The following is a 22,707-nucleotide window of genomic DNA, read 5'->3' as shown; positions in this document are numbered from 1 at the left end:
TGTTCTTGTCAACTCTTCACCTCACAACCCCAATATTGTCCACATAGTTATAGATAAATCAGAGAGTGGGTAGCAAAAAGCACATCCAGCTATTTTAGGACATGGCATATATCAGTTATGTCCAGAAAACTGGCTCCTTTGCTCGTGAGAACTTCTTGGCATATCCAGTAGCCTGCTGACCTCGGTATGAAACATTACAATATAAAGCCTCAACTACTCTGTTTCTCAATTTGTTTGATAAACTAGAATTATTTCCAAAGTTCTCAAATAAACAGAAATCATTATAATTATAAATAATTAAAATGCTAAACTCAAGAGGGCACTCAACATTCATTATACTGTAGAGCTTGTCCCCTAAGGGTAATACCTTCAATTAGTTCAGTTTTTACAACAGAAGAAAAATGTGACAATCAGTAATTGCAGGTATTTAGTTCAAGGAACAAAACATACAAACTGGCCTTTAAATTGCCCTTTCAGTCACCACAGGTTATGCTCTCTTTTAGATTCTTAACATTTGTACTAATTCTAGAATACAGGAAAGCAACAGATAAGGGAAAAACACAGTCTTCAAAGCTGTGAGTAGATGCACTTCAGCTTTATCAGCTCTTTCAATGGAGAAGGTTAAAGTAGAAGGTAAGATCTAACAAAAAATGATTTTAAGAGAGAGCCCTTTAAAAGACATTCTATAAAATTTATCACTTATGTATTCACTTACTTTACAAACATTTATTGTCAGAGTTTATACTAAATGATAATGACATTGCTTTAGAAAAACTAGTTGATGGTTTTTTAAAAACATACAAATTTGTTTATGTGTGTGTATATGTATATTGTTACAAATATAGAGTATACATATCCATAATTTATAAAAGGATGTTGTTTTGAGTGTTATTCCTCGTTCTTAAAGTTGTAATGAAATGTAAAAAAAATTAATCACAAAATTATTTAGATTTTATTCCTTGGAGTCTCCTCTATAAAAAGCATCAATTTCCTTTACAAAATATAACTATTTTCTGTTGCAGTAGTAAATGCTATTTCAGTTACTAGGGCTTTTGTTAGGTTTTCATAGAACTAAAGTACTGTAAGTTGGAAATGGATTAGCAAATAGTAAATACTGTTTTTGGATCAAAGCAAGTATAGCAAAACAGATTTCTTTACTCTGATTCAACATCAAATTGACAACCATGACCTGAGAAAGGGTTATCTGTTACTAGCTGCCACATTGGGGAAATAAATTTAGTCCTTCATTTAAGTAGAGGAAATAACTCATTAGAAATGTGGTACAAGTGGTTTCAGGATGATAAATCTCAAGTTACCAATTCCACTTTTAATGATTAGCTGCCTGTGCCTTGTATTTAATTAAAATGATTATTTTAAATGCTTATATTTAATTTAAACATAATTATCTAAAGTTCAATGTTACTGCCTCATCCATTTTGAAATTAATTAATTTATAAAATAGTTCAAAAAGTGCTGTAAAATATTAATATTAAAATACAGCAGGATCAATTTGCATCTTTTGTTGGTTTCTGTTGTGGACTCCTAGTGAGCTGTTTACATTAGGTAGGACTGCAGGGTCTCTGGCATAGCTAATGTGTAATGAAATCAAATATTGATATGTCCTTGACATTTCTTTTGCACGTAGGATATATACTTTAACCTTCCAGGAATAATAGTTCATAGCTAAGGATATGATTGTTTAAACTTTAAAGCGATGTAAGTTTTAGAAATTATTTTGGACTTAATACATTTAGGAGAAACCATTGCTTTTAGCAAATGATTTATAAGTGTGTAACAATCAGTGTGATAAAATTTCTTATGAGTCAGTCCAATAAATGTAACCAGAAGGTGTTTTCAAGGAAAAGTTCTGCTTTTAACTTGTATTTAAACAAACAGTTTAAATAGTGAGTAGTGATATATAACAATGTTTCCTGGTCTATGGATTCTGAGGATATTCTGAAACACTCTTGTATCCATTTGGACGGGATTTCCTGGTGCGGTGAAAAACTATATCCATGAATGTCCTACAATTCTTAGTGTGCTTGATGGGAAAAACTTTTAAGCTGTGCACATTTGTCTATTAATGATGATTGCTACCATTTATTAGGTACTGAATACGTATTAGGCACTGAACTAAATACCTAATAAAATTGTATTCAGCCCATTTTACAGATGAATGAAGTGAGGCTTGGAGAGACTAAGGCATACATAACTTATACGTATAATTTGTAAGTTATAGAGGCAAGACTCAAAGCCTAAATCCACAATGCTACCCCTTACTGTCTTCAGCTCCCATCTCAGAGAGCTAGGAAGGCATTCTCAATTGTGAGATGCTTGTAACCCCCACCTCCACCACCACCACAAACAACAAAATAGTTCTCCCTTGCAGTAATAGTGTAAATTAATGAAATGGTAAAAGTAACACATTTGGCTTGACTATTAGTAATTAAAATCTGTTGCCCCCAATCTTAGTGTCCTTTTATACAAATACTAATATATGCAGAATTTTCTAATATTTTATTAAAACCTGGGCTTTCTATTCTCCAACAAACCTCTATAGTTGGGGAGATTTGTTCCCACCATTCTGTGACATTAGCTCAAAACTTTGCACAATCTCTACCCCCAACACCACCAACAACCTTTGGGGCATCTTAATTGTGAGCAGGCTATAAGGCTATAAAATCAGACTCAGCTTACACATCAAGTAAGTTGTGCAGAATATTTCTTTCCTTTTCACACTAGTATTATTAGGTGGAATTACAGGATGCCTTTAAGCAATGCTGTATCTCAATTACCACAACTGCCATCTGTTTCTGTTTCTTCCAATGAACGATATCCCCACCCAAAAGCTAGGCTTCAATGTGTTTTCTGCAAAGAATATGAGTAACACACACAAATATTCCTCCTATTTAGATTAGACAGTATTAGGTAGTAATCAAAGCCAATTATCTATTGATTTTCAGTTTAACATTTCAACTATCAAACACTATCTTAACTCCGGACACCCTCAGAAGGTTCAAAGGATTGGAACCATTGCAAAGCAATTATAGCAGAGAAGACCTGTTTGAGGAGCTAGAATAGGTAAAAATACAGGCACATCTGCTTTGTAAGTCTTGCTCAGACCTTTAAATGCCATCTGTTTTTCCGTTCTTTTCCAGCTACCATCTTCCCCTAGGCTAAAAGATTTTAAAATGACTTGGGGGAAGAAAAAACTTTGAGAAACTAGTTTGAGATTTTAATTCTGTATTTCATCTGTCAGACAGTGAAATGCAGTTAACCGCAGCAAGTGTTCCTAATAGATAAGGGAATTGTTGCTTCACATATAATTACATTGAGTCTAACAGTAGACATAGCCATAGCCAACTATATCATCATCATACTATTAGAAGTGCTAGTAAGTCTGAAAAGAATCCATTTTGAGGAGGGTCAGAGCTACTGTTATTTTACTTCAAGCCAGGGTTATCATGGAATAAAACTGATAATTCTTTTGGGGAACAATTTTTGGAATATAAAAAAAGTATTAAAGGGTAAATGAAACTAACTGTTGTGACTGGCAGTGAGTTCAGGCATTCTGTGTTCTTTTGTGTTTGCTTTGGAATGTTAAACAGGTTGAGTTCTTTTTAAAAGAAAACATTTTATTCAGAACATTCTTCCATGAAAGCCTTCTTTGACAAAGTGTCATTTTTTGATATATTAGTACATGTCTGCCCACATTTTCTATTCAAAAGAGGCTAGCAATGTTTTAACAACTTTTGACAAGCATGGGGAATTAAACTTCCACAGAATCGACTCTTTTAATGTAATGCTACAACCTATTTTATATTCTCGATTTTGCACTTCTTATGGCAGGCCACAACATTTTAAATTATATCAACTTATAGTCAAAAAAAGTACAAAAAAATTAAAAATGAGTACTTAACTCATCAATAAAATATTTTTAAGCACATAATTCTGAAATTTGTTGAGAAAAGGAGTTACAGATATAGAACTAAGTGAATTATAAATTAGTAATAAGAGATAAGTAAAAGAAATTTCTAATAAACTAGCCAAGGAATCTCAAGGAATTGAGCTACCTCTTAATTAAATTTAGCTACTAACTTTCAAAATCAAATGCTGGCTGGACACGGTGGCTCATGCCTGTAATCTCAGCACTTTGGGAGGCTGAGGCAGGTGGATCATCTGAGGTCAGGAGTTCAAGACCAGCCTGGCCAACATGGCGAAACTGTGTCTCTACTTAAAATATAAAAATTACCTGGGCGTGGTTGCGGGTGCCTGTAGTCCCAGCTATTCAGGAGGTTGAGGCAGGAGAATCACTTGAACCCAGGAGGCAGAGGTGGCAGTGAGCCAAGATTGCACCACTGCACTCCAGCCCGGGAAACAGAGCAAGACTCCATCTCAGAAAAAACAAAACAAAAACAAAAGCAAACAAACCAACAAAAAGCCCAAAAACGAAATCAAATGCTTTGTTAATTGGCAATGCAGGCTCTGCCTATTGGAAATCTTACTTGGATACCTATAGGCACCTCAAACCAACACTTCAAAGACCTCTCTGGCTCCCCAAAATTGCCCCTCCCCCAATTGTGACCTTGCACAACTGGGGTCCTAATTGCTCCCCAGCCTCATCTGTCCCCACTCCACCCTGTCTGGCCCATTCATTCATCCAGAGCTGCTTTCAATGCCTTGAATACACTGGGCTTTGATCCTCTGCCTAGATCACTATCCCAATCAGCCTGGCTAATTTCTCCTCTTCCGTCTCAGCTTGGATGTCACTTTCCTCAAGAAGATTTCTCTGGCAATTCTTTTTCCAGGTGCCCTTTCTCTAGATCCTTACAACCCTGTTCTCTCCAACCAAAATCCCTGTCACAGAATGATGTGATTGTCTCTTTACTGGCCTGTAACCCCAACAGAGTGTAAGCAGCATAAGGGCTGAGACAACGTCTATCTTTTTACTGCTAATCTCCACAGCTTAGACCAGTGCTTGGAATATTCTAGATGCTCTCAAAAAAGCTTCTTTAAAAAGATTAATGAATCATTTAAGTGAGAAGTTCATATATGATGAATGTGTTTCTTTTTTCTTTTTGGCAATAATACAAACTGTCAAATATAACCACATTTAAAAAAATAACTTACCTAAGTCAGTATAGGTTAACAATAATGTTCCCATTTGGTTATTTCATTTAGGTGGAACAAGTTTCTCATTTTGGTTTAAGACCTTTCTCATACCACCTATCTCCATAAAGAAAAATGCAGGCTGGGCGTGGTGGCTCATGTCTGTAATCCCAGCACCTTGGGAGGCCGAGGCGGGCAGATAAGGAGGTCAAGAGATCGAGACCATCCTGGCCAACATGTTGAAAGCCTGTATCTACTAGAAATACAAAAATTAACTGGGCATGGTGGTGCGCACCTGTAGTCCCAGCTACTCAAGAGGCTGAGGAAGGAGGATTGCTTGAACCCGGGAGGTGGAGGTTCCAGTGATCCAAGATCACACCACTGCACTCCAGCCTGGTGACAGAGCGAGACTTTGTCTCAAAAAAAAAAAAAAAAAGAAGAAGAGAAAAGAAAAGTGCAAGGTAGATAATAGGAGAATTGAAGGATGTTAAACTCTGGAATGCAACGCTAAGATTTAAGATACAGACTTCTGGGCGCGGTGGCTCACGCCTGTAATCCCAGCACTTTGGGAGGCCGAGGCGGGCGGATTATGAGGTCAGGAGATTGAGACCATCCTGGCTAACACGGTGAAACCCCGTCTCTACTAAGAAATACAAAAAACTAGCCGGGCGAGGTGGCGGGCGCCTATAGTCCCAGCTACTGGGGAGGCTGAGGCAGGAGAATGGCGTGAACCCGGGAGGCGGAGCTTGCAGTGAGCTGAGATCCGGCCACTGCACTCCAGCCTGGGCAACAGAGCAAGACTCCGTCTCAAAAAACAAAAAAAACAAACAAAAAAAGATACAGACTTCTAATGGTAACAGCAAAGGTGTATTGATGTATTGAAAGGGGCAGAAATAGTTTATGAAATCCAATGTATAACACCTGAAGTAGCTAAAGGTGTTGCTTGATATTGCTATGTCACTATAATCACAGAACTTTAAAAGGGACGTTGTGATTGGAAAAGAAAATTTGAAACCAGTACCCATTAGTGGGTCAAGCAAATGAAGATGGAGAACAGGGCATCTTATGAATATTGTTATTATATCATAAAGAATTGGAATAATCAATATCCTCTTGAAAGAGACTTAAATCTAATGAAGCAGCTGTGGATAACTAAATTATGATTATGACAGATTCAGGGAATTGGTTCAGGGTTCTTTGCATCCAAAAATAGAAAAAGTAATCAAAGTGAAATTGCATTAGCTGACCTCCTCAGACCACCTCTGAAATACAGTAAGCATTTATTAAGAATACCCAAAACAACAGCATGACATAACTGCTTCTATATTTCACAAATGCCTTTGGCTAAGGGGGAGGAGGGATGGAGTCAGGTGGGGGAGGGCACGTGAAGGGGGAGGACACAGGAGGAAGAGAAGCTACTTGCACAAGGATAAGTGGAACTCCTATTTTAATAATTGCCACAGCAGTATTTTTCTTAAGTCAAGATTAAAAATATGATGAGCTTACAGAATGTTATCATCCACAGCAAAAACAATATAAAAACAATTCTTATTCCCACATAAATTACTTAATACAACTGCTACTGGTTTTACAGATTAAGTGCTAGCACTGATGGGCCATTCTACCTAAAAGACATTCTTTCTCTGTATTTTTTAGTCTTCAGCTTTTGGTATTCCTTTGTCTCTTTAGTATACTCTTATTTCTTATCTTGAAGTATAACGAAATATTTCACTAGTAACACCCATGGAATTGTTTTCATTGGCTCTCTTCTGGGCCTCCTGAGGCCATCATATGAATGGTAACAAAAAACAATTTCAAGGCAATAATAATGACGAATAAATTAAAGCACAGTGTATATATAGTATCCATCAAATAAATAAACTTGTTTTACTGAACTGTATTTACTGAACTGTATTTTCATTTCAAGAACTGTTCTCCCCACCCCCACCCCTTTCCAAAATGCCTCTTTATAGCAGTTCTTATTTTAAAAGACTGCTTCAAATTGATTCTGAGGAATTTGAGTTCTCCACACTCTTTTCTGGCAATGCGCTTTTTCTCAGATCAGCAGAAACAATGTGAAAACACCTGTCACAGTAATTTCAAATGTCTATCATCTACCAAGTTATACATAAATGATCCACGTTTGCAATGTAGTCCTTGAATGAAGGACTCTCTCAAGAAAGACAAATGCTGTCGAAAATATAAATGGGTACCTTGTAAGAAAAAGCCACTTGTATCATTTGCAGAAACCTATAGTTTTTATTTTTATCTTTAATCAGAGCCAAGCTAATATTTTTGAAAGAACTAATTTTCCTTTTCATTCACAACAAGTATTATGTATACATGCATGCTTACCTGCAGGTTTAGATGTCATTCAACTCAACTCCATGGGGTTGTGGCTGGAAATGGAGTCAGACTGGCAACAAAGCATTTACTGAATGCCTACTCAGGGTAAATGATTTAAAAAAAAATCTACCTCTTCACCCCACGCTATGCCCCCAAAAACAAGGCAAGGTATAATTGTTGAACATATGCAGTATAGGTGTTCTAAAAAGCATAGAGAAAGGCTCTGGCGTATAAATTCTACTTTTATGTCCTATATACTTGTTCTTTTCTGTGGTCTTAGCTTAGATGCAAGTCACTCCCAAGAACTGGTCTGCTCCCCAGGTGATTCTGCAGCCAGAGTTGGGAATCCTGCTCTTAAGCCCTCTTCTGCTCTGCATTTTAGCAACAAACTCCCTACCCACTTCCTGTTTTCAGTCATCTGTGCAACCTGCATTTCCTTCACATTCTTAGTCCTTTTACCAGGGCTTGAAAATTAGTTTGTATTTCCCTATCCCATTTCCCTCTCCTGTCCTCAGAATTGCAAAGCGATACTACCGTAGTTTGAATGGGCAGTGTCATACATTTTAACATCCAGATTCAAGGAGGCAAGTATGTATCAAAATAATTTTGCATTTTTTTATCCACAAGAATAACCCTTGAAATAGGTCTTTTGAGATGGGTTGCAATTTGTTAGGAAATAAATGATATGAAGAACAATGGAAACAGATATTATGATAGCCATACCTTTTCCTCTTTTAAATTCAGTATATTTCAGACTTAAACCTATGGGAACGTAATGCCGCAGTATGATAATCACTCCAGTGTTCCTAAAGGCTTGACATTTTTTAAGTGTGTATGTAATATTCAGGTGGTGCTCAAATGGATCAACCACCCTGCTTCTGCTAATGCAAAGCATCTTCTGTGGTAGTGTGGCGAGGGTTAGCAGTATCCAACTTGCAAAAGGCAATAAAGAGCACTCTTAAATGTGCCTTATTTCTAAACTACGGTGGCATATTATAGCACTCTTTGTCAGCACTTTATTGGTTTCACAAGAATAAAAACAAACACTGAGGTCTTTATTCTGAAATCCATTTCTGGAATTTATCTTACTAACAAAAGACTTAGTCCTGTGAGAGGTGTTCTAGTTATGAAGGAAGAATTTCCTTTTGTGGAAGTTTGTTATTTGAAAGGCTATATTTATTTGGTACTATAAATGTATAAATGTGCATTAAAAGCAACAAACTCTGTAAAATTATACCTTTTCCATGATCCACATGGTAAACCTAAAAGAAGGAAATTTACTGAAATAAGAATGTTTTTTCATAGCTGAGAAAAAGTAGTATATTTATGCGTTTACATGAGAAGAGGAAAAGAAACTCAAAACTTTGTTTAAACATGAAAATTTTTTGGAATAAGTGTAGTTTGCTTTCAGCATTCAGCATTGTTTCTAGTGGTTACTTATTTACCAAAATTGCTTATTCATTGATATTTTGCAAAATGTCTTGCTCTTAACAGTTTTTGGCTTTCTTTTATTTAAGCATACAAGGATAGGCGACTGTTCCCAGTGCTTCCCTTAGCTCCTCTGACTGGATTCTATATACATGAACAAAAGCTACCCCAAAACAATAAAGGAAAATCAGGCATATTTCTAAAGCAACAAAAGAATAAGCTGTTTTGCCACACTCTCACTACAGAAGCATCTCTCGGTAAATGGATTTTTAGATGTGAACACTGGTTTATTATTCACAACCACATCCATTTACCAATCAGCCCTGCACATGGGTTAGAAAAGAATGAAAAACATCACAAAGTACATAGTAAATGGCCACAAAACAAAGCAAAATCTAGCCTCTAATTATTTATGCAGCAAAAGTTCACTACTTTAACTTGCCTCCTTAATCCAAAGGAAAGATGAATGGTGACAAGGGAAAATACACACATAGGAACACTAGAAGGTTCCCGGAGCTGCCCTAGACAAGCTTCCACGAAGGTTAAGGAAGGGAGTATGCAACTGGGCCCTCTCAGAAATGCGTCATTGTGAAGTTTTAATTCCCCAAAGTGTTTTAACGCCTGTTTTCTTTTGTGTTAGGCTGAAATCTTTCAGAGACAAGGTTCAAGAGAGCAAGTAAAACATTACAGGACAATGGACAGATCAAGGTATACTCCTGTTTAGGCTAAGGAAGCTGGCTTTGTATAAAGCCTTTCTTTTCAAAGGGGAGAGATGAGGGAGAAGAAAGCCTTTAGAAAATATGGGTGATAGCTTCTCTTCCTGGTTCCTCCTGGAGCTGGGAAAAGCTGGCTTGAGAGGGTTAAAAAGAAAAAAAAAAGAAGAGTGACAAGTAGCTTTTAACAAAATGCCATGTCAAGAGTAATACCAAATATATAACAAGCTATTTGTCAGCATGCATTTTCTTTGTCTCTTTTTCCATATAGGTAGCCACTCCCAGTCAAGGACTGCATGAGCTGCCCAGAACAAGACTTTTTAGGATATGGTACACAGCTGGGAGCCTGCCAACTCCTGGTTTTGTCATTACCCTCAGAACTCCAGAATGTAAGTTCCATGAAGGTAGGTTTCTAAATATTTTTATTTGTTTTGCTCACTGCTGTATCTTTAGCACCTAAAATCTTGCCTGGCAGATAGTAAGCAAGCAATAAATATTTGGGGTATGAATAGACGAATGCCATCCAGACCTCACATTCTCTAACTTTGGCAGCTGTATGTAGTTACCAATTCACTGAGATGTGAGCATAGGCCAGACATTGTGCCAAATACTAATCATTTAATATCTAATCGTTTAATCCTCACAACAACTATGTGACAAAGATATTATTATCTCTACTGTAGGATTCATAAAGTACCCAAGTTAGAATGAGGGAGTTAAGCAGCTTAGTTAAAATCCTGCAACTTGTAGAAGGAAGTTAACCTAGTCTTAATTCCAAATTGACTTACTATGCTAAATACCAGTTCAATACTGCTTACTCAATGACTCTGATCCACAGCATCAAAATTTCCTTGGATTTTGAACCTTGGCCTCTTGTAAATCCTTGTATTAGTCAGGGTTTTTTGTTTTGTTTTGTTTTTGTTTTTGTTTTTTGTTTTTTGAGCAATGGAACTAATAGGAAAGGGAGTTTATTAAGGAGAACTGACTCACACAAACACAAGTTCACGTCCCACGACAGGCCGTCTGTAGGCTGAGAAACCAGTAGTGGCTCAGTCCAAGTCCCAAAAGCTCAAAAGCAGGGAAGCTGACAGTGCAGCCTTCAGTCTGTGGCTGAAGGCCGGAGAGCCCCTAGCATACCATTGGTGTAAGTCCAACAGTCCAAAAGCTGAAGAATGTGGAGTCTCATGTTTGAGGGCAGGAAGCATCCAGCAGAGGAGAAAGATGAAGGCCAGAAGACTCAGCAAGTCAGTTTCTTCCACCTTCTTCTGCCTGCTTTTTCTAGTTGTGCTGGCAGCTAATCAGATGGTGCCCACCCACACTGAGGGTGGGTCTTCCTGAAGGTGGGTCTTCTCTCAGTCCACTGACTCTCCTCTGGCAACACCCAGAAACACCCAGAAACAATACTTTGCATCCTTTAATCCAATCAAGTTGACACCTAATATTAACCATCACAATCCTGCTCTCTAACTTTGTGGGGATCCTGTGCTGCACATAATGTAAACCTTGCTTCAACACTCCTATCTCTCCATGTATGTCATGCTGGTGAGGTCTTTCTCTGCTTGGGCTGCCATAGCAATATGCCATAGATTGGGTGGCTTAAACAATAGGTATTTACTTTCTCATCATTCTGGAGGCTTGAAAGTTCAAGATCAAGGTGCCAGCATGGTTGGGTTCTGATGAGGGCTCTCTTCCTAATGCCCATCTATTCACTGTGTGCTTCCATGGCCTTACCTTGGTGTATGATTGTGGAGAGTTCTCTCTCTTTATTCCAATAAAGCTGCCAATCTATCAGATTATGACCACATCCACATGACTTCATTTAACCTTAATTACTTCCTAAAAGCTCTATCTCCAAATATGTTGCTGAGGTATGGTTTCAGCACAAGAATTTTGTGGTACACAATTCAGTTCATAGCAGGTATCCCTCAGAGCTAACCTGCCAAGGACAATAACAACCAAACATGTTCAATTTCTGTGCTTTAATTGCATGATTCACTGTCACACTTGCTGTAGTAACTTTTGCCACCTTAGGGGCTTCTTGCAATATTTTGACCTCAGTAATTTGGAGAATCAATGTGCATATCTAGGTTAAATGTGTATTGGATTTGAAGAACTGTTAAAACTCTCTCTGTAGCCAAGTTATTCTGCTGATGCACTTTTCCAAAAGTAGTTCCTCAGGGGTTTCTTGATCTTTCCAGATCTTCACCCTGGCCATCACATTATCAGAGTTAGCATTGCAGAGGAGAACACAGACTCAGGGTGACAGACCTGAATCCTATCCCTCTTTCTATCTGTGTGACCTGGGGAACAATGTGAAAATCACAAAGTATATATTTTTAAGTTATTGTTTTCCTGAATCACCCAAACCATGGATATCTGATGTTGCCCAGAATGAAATTTCATAGCTACAATGTGGCTTAATATATTTTCCAATGGTCATTACATCTATATGCTATTTTCTTATAACCGGGATCCTGTTCTGAAGAGACAATGAACCATGAAGTTTACACAACTCTAAATTATTCTTTGAGATATTATAAGTGTTTCTTGGAATTTTCCAAATTGAATCTCAAAATTAGAAATATAGTCTGACCTAGTTATTAAAACGTTTCCTTAACACAGAGAAAAAAATAAAGCCTGTGACATGCTCTTGTTAGTAACAATACTCTTGTTCTCTAATCTTGTATTAAGCACTATTGGTGTGGTAGGACATCCTGAAGAAGAGCAGAGTACATGGTATCATGACCTATGCCAGGATTTCAAAATGTTATAGATTTGGCCTTTTAGACATTACTAAAATGTCAAGGAGTTCTGGTGCAGCAGTATGAACCATTTAAAAGAGTGTTTTGTTTTCTGGCAAAAATATACTTCCTGACTCATGAATATTCTTTTTTCAGGGAACTTAGGGAAGTGTGTGTGTGTGTGTGCATGCACACATATAGACTATCTTGAATTGCAGTTTTCTGAAGGAGAGATATTTCCTTATATGTTTTCTTAGCTTTATATTTTAAGATATGATAATGTGTTTTTAATGTAAGATTAAAACTATTAAAATATAAGCATTTATAGTAAATGCAAAGCCACTGTTTAAAACAGACTGAGAATGTATGCAAGTCATATATATTGCCATATTTATAGGAATTCTTGGAAATATTATAACAAATTATTACTGTTAGTGTTTCACATAATTATTTATGAGTATAAAATATAAACTACTTATTTTGTAAAGAAGAGATTGATCATCCCTGAGCTGCTATCAGGTTCTACATTTAGATAATAATGGAATACTCAAGTAGAAAAAGTAATCATTTTTTACAATGTTTTCTTTCATCACTGAAAAAAGAAATTTAAAGTTTTCTGTTGTTGGGCAATGCTGAGATAACTACTTTCTTTAAAAGGTCAGGTTATGAGGAAAAAATTCTAGAGAATAGTCATAGAAAATAAACCTGAAGATTTGAGTTCTTGCTTTGGCCCTGGAATTAAATAGCTCTGATACCTTAAGTAGATTACTAAATCTCCTGGAGCCTAAGTTTTCCTGTCTGCAAAAGGAGAGTATAAGAAGATTAGAGCTCTGAAGACCTTTAGGTTCTCCCAGTCTATAATTCTAGGTGGTTATTTCTGCATTAGAATCAGTGGAATTAATCTCCATGAACAAAGACAGTAAAGGTTATCCCAGGTGAATATTATCCTACATGTGGTTACAGGGGCTAAGCTTGTCATTATTATGAAACAGTACATTCCAGGTGGCATCCTCCAATTATACCAGCCTGTGATGGTTAATTTTACTTGTCGCCTTGACTGAGCCACATGATGCCCAGGTGAAATATAATTTCTAGGTATGTGTGTGAGGGTTGAATTGGTGAACTCAGTAAAACAGATGGCCCTACTCAATGTGGGTGAACATTATCCAAGTAGTTAAGGGTCTGAATAGAACAAAAATTGAGTGGGAGAGGATTTGTCCCCTCCTTGCCTGCCTGCTTGAGCTAGCATATTGTTCTTCTTCGGCCCTTGGACTGAGATTTACACCATTAGCTCCTCTAGTTCTCAGGCCTTTGGACTCAAACTGGGATTACATCACTGGCTTTCCTGGGTCTCTGGTTGCAAATGGCAGATCATGAGACTTCTCAACTTCCGTAATCTCATAAGCCAATGATAGGGTTTAGCTGTGTTCCCACCTAAATCTCATCTTGAATTGTAGCTCCCATAATTCTCTCAGGTTGTGAAAGGGACCCAGTGGGAGATAACTGCACCACGGGGGCAGTCTCCATCACACTGTTCTCACGATAGTGAATAAGTCTCATGAGATCTAATAGTCATATAAAGGGAAACCCCTTTTGCCGGGCTCTCATTTTCTTCTCGTCTGCTGCCATGTGAGATGTGCCTTTGCTTTCTACCATGATTGTGAGGCCTCCCCAGCTGCGTGGAACTATGTATGAGTCCACTAAACCTCTTTCTTTTGTAAACTGCCCAGTCGCAGGTATGTCTTTATTAGCAGCATGAAAACAGACTAATACAGCCAATTCCTCATTTTATATAGCTATATAATCTCCTATTGGTTCTGTTTCTCTGGAGAGTACTGACTAACACAGAAACTGGTACCGAGAAGTGAGGTGCTATTGTAACAAACACCTACAAATGTGGAAGTGAATTGGGCATTGAGTAATAAGTAGAGGTAGGAAGAATTCTGAAGTGCTTGCTCTAAGAAACTGAGATGGTCATAAAGGGATTTTTAAAGGAGATTCTGGTGAGGGCTCAGGAGGGAAAAAGGAGAGATGTAGAGGAAGTTTCCATCTTATTAGAGAATACACAAATAATCATGCACAGAGTGTTGGTAGAAACACAGATAGTAAAAATGGCCATTCTGATGAAGTCTCAGCTGAAAATGAGGAATATGTTATTAAGCAATGGAAAATAAGTGAGCTTTGTTGTAAAGCAGCAAAGCACTTGCCTAAATTGTGTTCATGTTCTAGTGACTCGTGGAAGGTAGAACCTGCAAGCAATGAAATAGGATATTTAGCTGAGAAGATTTCTTTTTTTGTTTCCTTTTTTTTTTTTTTTTTTTGAGATGGAGTCTCGCCTGTCACCCAGGCTGGAGTGCAGTGGTGTGATTTCGGTTCACTGCAAGCTTCGCCTCCTGGGTTCACGCCATTCTCCCACCTCTAGCTGAGAAGATTTCTAAGCAAAGTGTTTAAGCAGTGACTTGGTTCCTTTTGACTGCTTATAGTAAAATGTAAGTAGCGAAAAATGACTCGAAGACAGAATTATTAAGCAAAAAGGAACTAGAACTGAGTGATTTGGAAGATTCTCAGCTTATCCATATGGCAAAAAATGAGAAACCATGTTCAGAAGAGAGTACTGTAGATATGGCCAAGAGACTGCTCAGTAAGGAGATTAGTATGGGTGTGAACCATGGACTTAATTAGCTACCCCAGTAAAGCAACTGCCAATCTGAACTAAAAGAGAAAGAGATGGAAAGAAATGAAGGCAGGCATCAGACTTCTGGGAGTTCACAGGATGTGACCATAGAGATATTTGGCTATGAACATGATCTATGTTTCAAGGGAAGAATGAGGCCAAAATCGACTCAGAAATTATCAGGGCTGCTTCCCCGGTGTCAAAATGAGGAGCCATTGCCTTGTTTTCAATAGGCAATAAGATCTCTGTCCAAAGCTATGGGGGTTCATTCCCTGCCAGGTAGAAACATGGGGAGAGGATTGCTACCCCGGTGGGGCCAAAAGGTGGGACTGCTGACCCAGTGGGTCTGGAAGGCAGAGTATAGAGCTAAAGATGATTATTCTCCAGCTTAAAGTCTTCTGGAGTTTGCCTTAATAGGTTTTGGACTTGCCTGGGACTCGTCACCCCTTTCTTCTTCCCCATTTCTGTCTTTCGAAATGGGAATGCATATCCTGTGCCTGTCCCATTATTGTATTTTGGAAGCACATAACATGTTTGGTTTTACTGATTCATAGCTGGAGAAGAATTTTGCCTCAAGTGAATCATTACTTGAGACTCACCCAAATCAGATTTAGATGATATTTAGATGATGCCCTGGACTTTAGACTTAGGAGTTGAAGCTGGAACAAGGTAAGACTTCTGCGGCTGTTGGGATGAAATGAATGCATTTTGTATATGAAACAGGCATGAGTTTTGAGGGGATAAGGGTAGAATGTTATGGACTCAAAGTTTGTGCCCCTCCCCCAAACTCACATGTTGAAATCCTAGCCCCTAATATAATGTGTTGAGCTTTGGGGGAAATAATTAGGTCATGAGAGTGGAGCCCTCATGAATAGAATTAGAACCCTCATAAAAATTCCCCCAGAGAGCTTTTTCTCCCTCCTTCTGCCATGTGAGGACACATCAAGAAGTCCATAAGCCAGGATGACGGACCTCACCAAGAACCCAACCCTGTTGGCACCTTGATCTTGGACTTTCAGCTTCCAGAAATATGAGAAATAAATGTTTGTTGTCTACACCACTCCGTCTCAAAAAAAAAAAAAAAAAAAAAAAAAACCTCTGCTATTTTCCATCTCTATCATTTTGCTAAAATGCCTCAACTATATCTTTACTTTTATCTTATATTTAGTTTTCCATTTCCTCTATTATAATTTTAATTTCCAGGCATATTTTTCTTTTGTTTTCTGAATGTGCCTCTTTTGTACCATACTCTTTTTCCGCTGAGGCAATATCTTTTTTTTTTTTTTGAGACGGAGTCTCCCTCTGCCGCCCAGGCTGGAGTGCAGTGGCCGGATCTCAGCTCACTGCAAGCTCTGCCTCCTGGGTTTACACCATTCTCCTGCCTCAGCCTCCCGAGTAGCTGGGACTACAGGCGCCCGCCACCTCGCCCAGCTAGTTTTTTTTTTGTATTTTTAGTAGAGACGGGGTTTCACCGTGTTAGCCAGGATGGTCTCGATCTCCTGACCTCGTGATCCGCCCGTCTCGCTGCTGAGGCAGTATCTTATCTCTTCACATAGTTTCTGTTTCCTGTAAGGTGTTTTTGTCTGGTTTTGTTTGTCAAATTAGATGCCTTCCTTAAATATGTGTTGATCCACTATTATCTACTCGTTTTTGAATAAAGAACTTGTGAATGTGCAAGAAATAGGTCAATTGTGCTCTCATTCCAGGGTGATCTGGCTGGGCTGTTTCCTTAGGGAATCCCTTATCTTAGTATCCTTAGGTTTTTCATTTTGAACTGACCAAATTTCCCAAAGAAAACTGATTGAGTATCCTTCCTCAAGAAATCTGATTGACAGGATTCTCTAAGTCTCGTGAGGAAGAAAGCTGTGAGTCTCAACATTCTGTAGCTAAACTCTTAGTTAAATCCACTATTTTCAGTTTGGTACTTTGTTTACTCTTCTGCCTAATGATTCCAAGTTCATTGACTCTGTTTTTCCCTAGTCATGGAACAAAACTTCAGTGTCCCAGCTACATGGAGGAGTGGGAGATAGAGGGTGTTCAGTTGCTCTTAATCAATCTTCCTGTTATTAAGCTCACCCTTGCTTCACAGTTCCAGAGACACACATTGAGGCCATTTCCTGAGCTTTCTGGAAGTCCTTTGGTGGAAACTGGATTGCATCTGGACTTTCTCCACTTCTGGTTTCAGAAGTCAGCATTTTGGGGTTTCCAAATATTCATTTCCATGATTACATCTGCTTTCCAGCTTAAATGATTTGTTGTTATTATCTCCTAGTGCGTGCGTTTTGGCCTTACACGTGTGTGCCTTTTAAAACAATAAACCCTGTTAAAAGTCATTTCACTGGGGCTGGAAGGTAGTTCATGCACCATGACTACCTTGCTTATGATGGCGTCCTCAGAATAGAGTGCAGTGCCAGGGATTTAGAAAGTCCCTGGTAAGTATTTGTCAACTGAGTGAAAGAATCATCATGATGTATAATTCTTTTCATTCTCCTCATGTGAATAAGGTTTCACCAATTAAGCAAAGTCTCTGTGTGGGTTCTATGTATATTTCTCCCAATATTAAGATATTACATATTCTTTGCTATCTTAACATAAAGCTGTGCATGGAGCTCTTGGTCTTTTAGAACTTCGCTATTGTGAAGATAACTTTTTTGCATGAATGCACCATCTAGACTGAAACAGAATACCAGACTCCAACAATGACAAGAGCTTCTCTGGCTGTTATTGCCATCTGTCCTGGTTTCCACTTAACATGTATATTAGTTGTTTGAATAGATTCTTGGGTGGTGAAGGTCACTTTATTGAAGCCCTTTGAATACAGGGTCATCATGAATAACCTCAAACTGCAGCTGTGGCCAAAGAGAAAATGACTTCAACTGTTGACACATGTCCTTGGTACAGACTTAATGGTGGTCTAATAATATTAAGCATAGAAAATATGGGACAAAGAAAAACATAGACTCACAAAAGGATCCCACTGCATATATCCTGACAGTTTTTCCTCTTATGGGAAGTTCTTCACAATGTATATTCCATGTATGCGTGTGCTCTCTCTCTCTCTCGATCTTTCTCCTTATGTTATTTTCAATTACAGAGTAATCATTACTATAAAATGAAAATATTCTTAAATGTATAATTATTGTCACTCGATTCTGCCTTATTGGCTATTAACACAATACTATACAATTAGACTTTTTACTGTGCTTGAAGAAAAAACACATGAAAATAGGCCACCTGCTTTATTAGAGAAATAGGTGAACAGGTCACTACACACTATACTTATTTGTTCTGAAGTAAAGGTCACGTTAGGGCCAGGAAAAGACGACTTGAGAAGCAAATTCTATGAGAAGCAGTGTTGAGGCAGGTAATTCCCAGGCTTTGAAAAGGAAACAATGGATGCTGGCTAAGTGGCAGAGACTTTATCTTCATTTTGGTTTCAGCATTAAGTTGAGTGAGGATAATCCTCAGGCGAAGTCAAATATCCATGTCGTCAGGGCCTTGCAGTGTCAGAAGCTGGGGCTTGACAGTTACTCTGGGCTGTGTGTGGAGGGAACTATTTTCTGAGGAAATGTTTGGCCCTATCCACCATGGTGCCCCTGGCCCACCTCCACTCTAGATTCTATTGACCATCTTTGAGGCAGACCGCTTGATTAGACTCCTTAGTTTCTGCAAACAAAACGTAACCCTATTTTCATTTAATTGATCATGAAGACATATGTGTCTCACCAACACAGGCATTTAAATTTCTGTTTCCTCCAATGGTTGTTACCTTGAATTCTGTTGGCAAATTGTTCCCCAAAGCCAAAGGTAACATATACATTTTAATATTTTATAGAAACAGTTATCTGTTCTTCAAGACAGAAAATATTTTTCTGTTACTAACTTTAAAATTGAATGTGTCATGCAATCCTTATAGAAGAAACAACATAATGTAATTAAGCAACATAATGGATTTTCATAGGGTTTTCTAACACTTTCATTAAGTGGAGGGCATGGACTTATAAGAATTTTTGAAAGCATTTTTTGGTTGATATTTAATGTATGCATATAGATTTCTAAGTAACTTGATGATGGTTGAGTGTTCTAAGCACTTTGCAAACAGAACTCATTTAATCGTCTTAATAACTATAAGACATAGATACCTATCATCCCATTTCACAGATTAGAGAACTCTCTCACAGAGAGGTATCTTTCTCAACATTACAAAGCTATTAAGTGGCAAGAATACAAGGCCAAACCTATCTATTTAAGGTGCATTCAACTCTGTTTTGCCTAGCATTTTACAATTTCATTTTAATCACCTCTTCCACCCAGGATTTTTTGAAGGAATTTGAATAATGATACATTCAAACTTTTCAAAACAAGGCTTTGTCTTGTCAAAATTACAAGACAAGAGCCAACTGTCTTGTAATTCTAAAGTGTCAATTAAAAAAGGCAAGACCCAGGAAAAAGGATAGCACTCCGTTTTGGAAAATTTAGCAGACTCAGAGGTAGGGCCACATATTATTCAGCTAGAGACCTCAGAACTATACAATTTGGGGAAAATTGATCCCAGAGTCACAGTTTCTACCCTAGGGTTATAAAGTAAAAAGAAATACGATACTCTAATGTCAGTCAAAATATATATAGGCTACCACAGTTTCTCTGAAAGACGTCATATGACGAGCTTCTATGCAACAGAAAGACATTTTATTATTTTCTCCAACTGTATATCCACGCATTTCATAGAAGGTGATTATAATCTAAGTGTTTATTTCATTTCTCCCACCTGCCCCCACTTTTTTAAAAGTTTAACTTAATCAGAGCATGGGTGTATATCTGTGGGATTTTTTCTTCTTTTTCAGGTTCTGTCATGCTATCATCACAGCAGCTTTATCAAACCAGGACTAAATGGTTAATATCCTGTTAAGCCATTCATGGAGCACTTTAAATTAGCAAGCTTCTATTAATCACTAATGGGTGGAACTCTGGAGATGAAAGCTACCTGCTTCTTAAGCAGCACTGGTGGAAGACAAACACATGAACAAACGCACGGATACACACACACACACACACACACACACACACACACAGTGTTATGGGAGCTGAAGAAAAGAAGAGCTATAATTCTGCTTAGAAAAGTCAGGGAAGTCCTCATAGATGAGCTGATACATGAACCATATTTTGAAGGATACGTAGCAAGCCAAAAATGGACCTGGTGAGTAAAGGTTATTATTGATAAAGAGAAAACCTCACAAAACACAGAGTTTGGTGTGTCTGGGGACTACAATGGCTGTGGTATAGGCAAGAAGCAGTGTCACATGAAGGTTAAGATAATAGACTCTGGCATCATTCTCCGTGGCACTGACCTTGAACAAATTCATTGTTAATTTCTTTGTGACTTAATTTCCTTATCTATATAATGGGAAAGGAAACAGTACCTAAACTGTAGGGTTTTTAAGGGTTAAATGAAATAGTACTGTAATGCCTGGCACATAATAAACACTTAAAAATGTTAACTATCAGTAGTATTATCCCCAAAGGACCACTACTTCTTGAGTAATCAGTATCACTATTATGAGTGAAATTTCCCCCACATGTGTCCTCACACTAACAATAAGCAATATTAGGTTATGGTTATACATTCCTTTGGACAGGTACTTTCTTCTACAAGTCAGAAATCTATTCCTGGGGGCAGCTTCCAAGTCATATATTCTGAATGGTGTCTGAATAGCTGTTTCACAGCCCATCTAAGCATTCAGGTCTCCTAAATTATGAAGTAAGTTGATAAATGGGCATATAAAAATAAGTTCAAGGAACATACTGTCACTAGATACTTTATGTACATACTTGAGGAGGAGACATGTATTCATCAAGATACATAAAGTTTATCTTTTGAAGAGAACAGAATCATATTGAAAGAAACATGTTATCATTTGGGCTGGAAAACTCAGAAATTAATCTTCTAATTTCAACTGATTTGACACAGATATCTTTTGCATTGACTAAATCTGGGCATTTGAATGCAAGAAAGACCCGAAGAAATTAATTTCCTAAAAGCTAGCTCCCTTTAGATGAATAATATTAAATAATTATGATCACTTCATAAATAAAAATAAAATTCTAAGCCTGCCTCCAACTGGATGAACGAACCCCTTGTTGGCCAAAGGGAAATCAGAGAACCCCTGGAAGCTGAGTTCCTGGCCATGACAAGATGGGAGGTAGGACACACTTTGTCACGTTGTAGTCTCTTTGTTAACTGCCTTTAGGCTTTCTTATGTAAGGGCTAAACAGAAACCAGCCCTTTCAAAAGACTCCACTGCTATTTCAAACAACTGCCTTATTGCTGGCTCTCCCTTTTGTGGTTTTGGCACAACAGCCAACCAGCATTTCTTTTTGATAAAGGAGCACTCCCCATGGAGTGGTTCTGGCCAGTCTATAGAGGATACACAGTGAGAGTTTTCATGTCCCCTTTGACATCAGAGGGTGGAAAATTCCACCCCTGGATCATGCTAATGCTGCCATTTTTCGAACATGGGTCCCATGTAGAGGTATGAAGCTCAGTTGCATATGGGCAGGTCTCTCCTTTCATGAATATTTATGACTCCTCCCATAGTTTATTGAATATGCATATTTGGCCACCTCATTCAGCATAAATCCCCATCCTATTTGTCTCACCCTTGAAGCAGTCTGTTTCTGGCTTTTGGCCAGAGGCCGTGCCTCCCAGTCTATCAGAATAGCCACCTTGCAGGCTGCAACCCTTTATAAGAAATAAAGCTCTCCTTTCCACTTGGATGCACCTTGTCATTCTTCAGCTGACCTACTTCAATAGATGCCAAGTGGGCAGGGCACATAACCTTGATGTTTAGATTCTACATTCCACCACTTTACACGAGAGTTTTAAGTCATTATGAAGTCCACAGAGCCACTAAGGAACTGCTGTTTGGATGATGTCAGCAGATTTAGAGGGAGCAATTTCCCCAGAGATGACCAAGTTCCACAGTCAAGAGATCTTTTCTAGTTTTCTAGGTCAGGCCATCTGGGAAAGGGAAAAATGATCATTTTTGTGAAGGCAAGTTGCAGCTAGAGGCAAATAAATCCTGTATACAGGAGAAAATAAGATATATGAATATAAGTCAAACTAAAGAGCTATAGGGAGACCAGACCTACTGCCCATGTCACTAAGCAGGTAAAGTGTGTATTCAGCTGTTGTAAGCCAAAAGAGAGTGGTGAGGTCAGGCTTGGAGTGTGCCTGCCCCAGTAAAGGAATGACAATTAAAAAAAATTGTTAAAGCATTGCACAAGCCACACTAAATACACCTGTTTCCAGGACCAGGATTCTATCTGTTTTATAATCCTGTGGGCTCATGGCCTCTGGCCTATGCTGAGAGGGGAGAAATCACACTGTGGGGCAGAACTGATAATATCATTTGTTAATAAACATGCAATTAGGTAGATAAACGGAAGGAATAGAATTTATAGTTGTATGTCCTCAGGAAGGATAAGAGTGAACTTCAGTTGGAGAGAAGAGAAAGGGGGAAACCAGTCAAGCAGGCAGTTAGGGTGGGTCCTTGGTTGAATTCTTTCAAACAAAAGAATAGCCTGAAAAATCAAGCTGCAGGTACAAATAAGGGAACTTGTACAGAGGGGCTTGCCTAAGACATGCCCTCAATGGAAAATTCCATCCCCTAATACAAGTGCAGTAAGGGGAGCAAAG

At 38.2% G+C, this 22,707-nt stretch overlaps 1 protein-coding gene across 3 annotated transcripts in view; it reads right to left on the bottom strand.

The window, feature by feature from the left end:
* The window catches only part of HS3ST5 (heparan sulfate-glucosamine 3-sulfotransferase 5), a 282,813-nt gene that overhangs the window by 115,693 nt on the left and 144,413 nt on the right, over nt 1-22,707 (bottom strand). The gene's annotated exons all lie outside the window — the stretch shown is intronic.

The sequence above is a fragment of the Macaca thibetana genome, chromosome 4, assembly GCF_024542745.1.
Source record: "Macaca thibetana thibetana isolate TM-01 chromosome 4, ASM2454274v1, whole genome shotgun sequence".
Classification (NCBI taxonomy): Eukaryota; Metazoa; Chordata; class Mammalia; order Primates; family Cercopithecidae; genus Macaca; species Macaca thibetana.
Note: the sequence above shows the minus strand (reverse complement) of the source record. Positions and strands in the feature narration are given on the sequence as shown.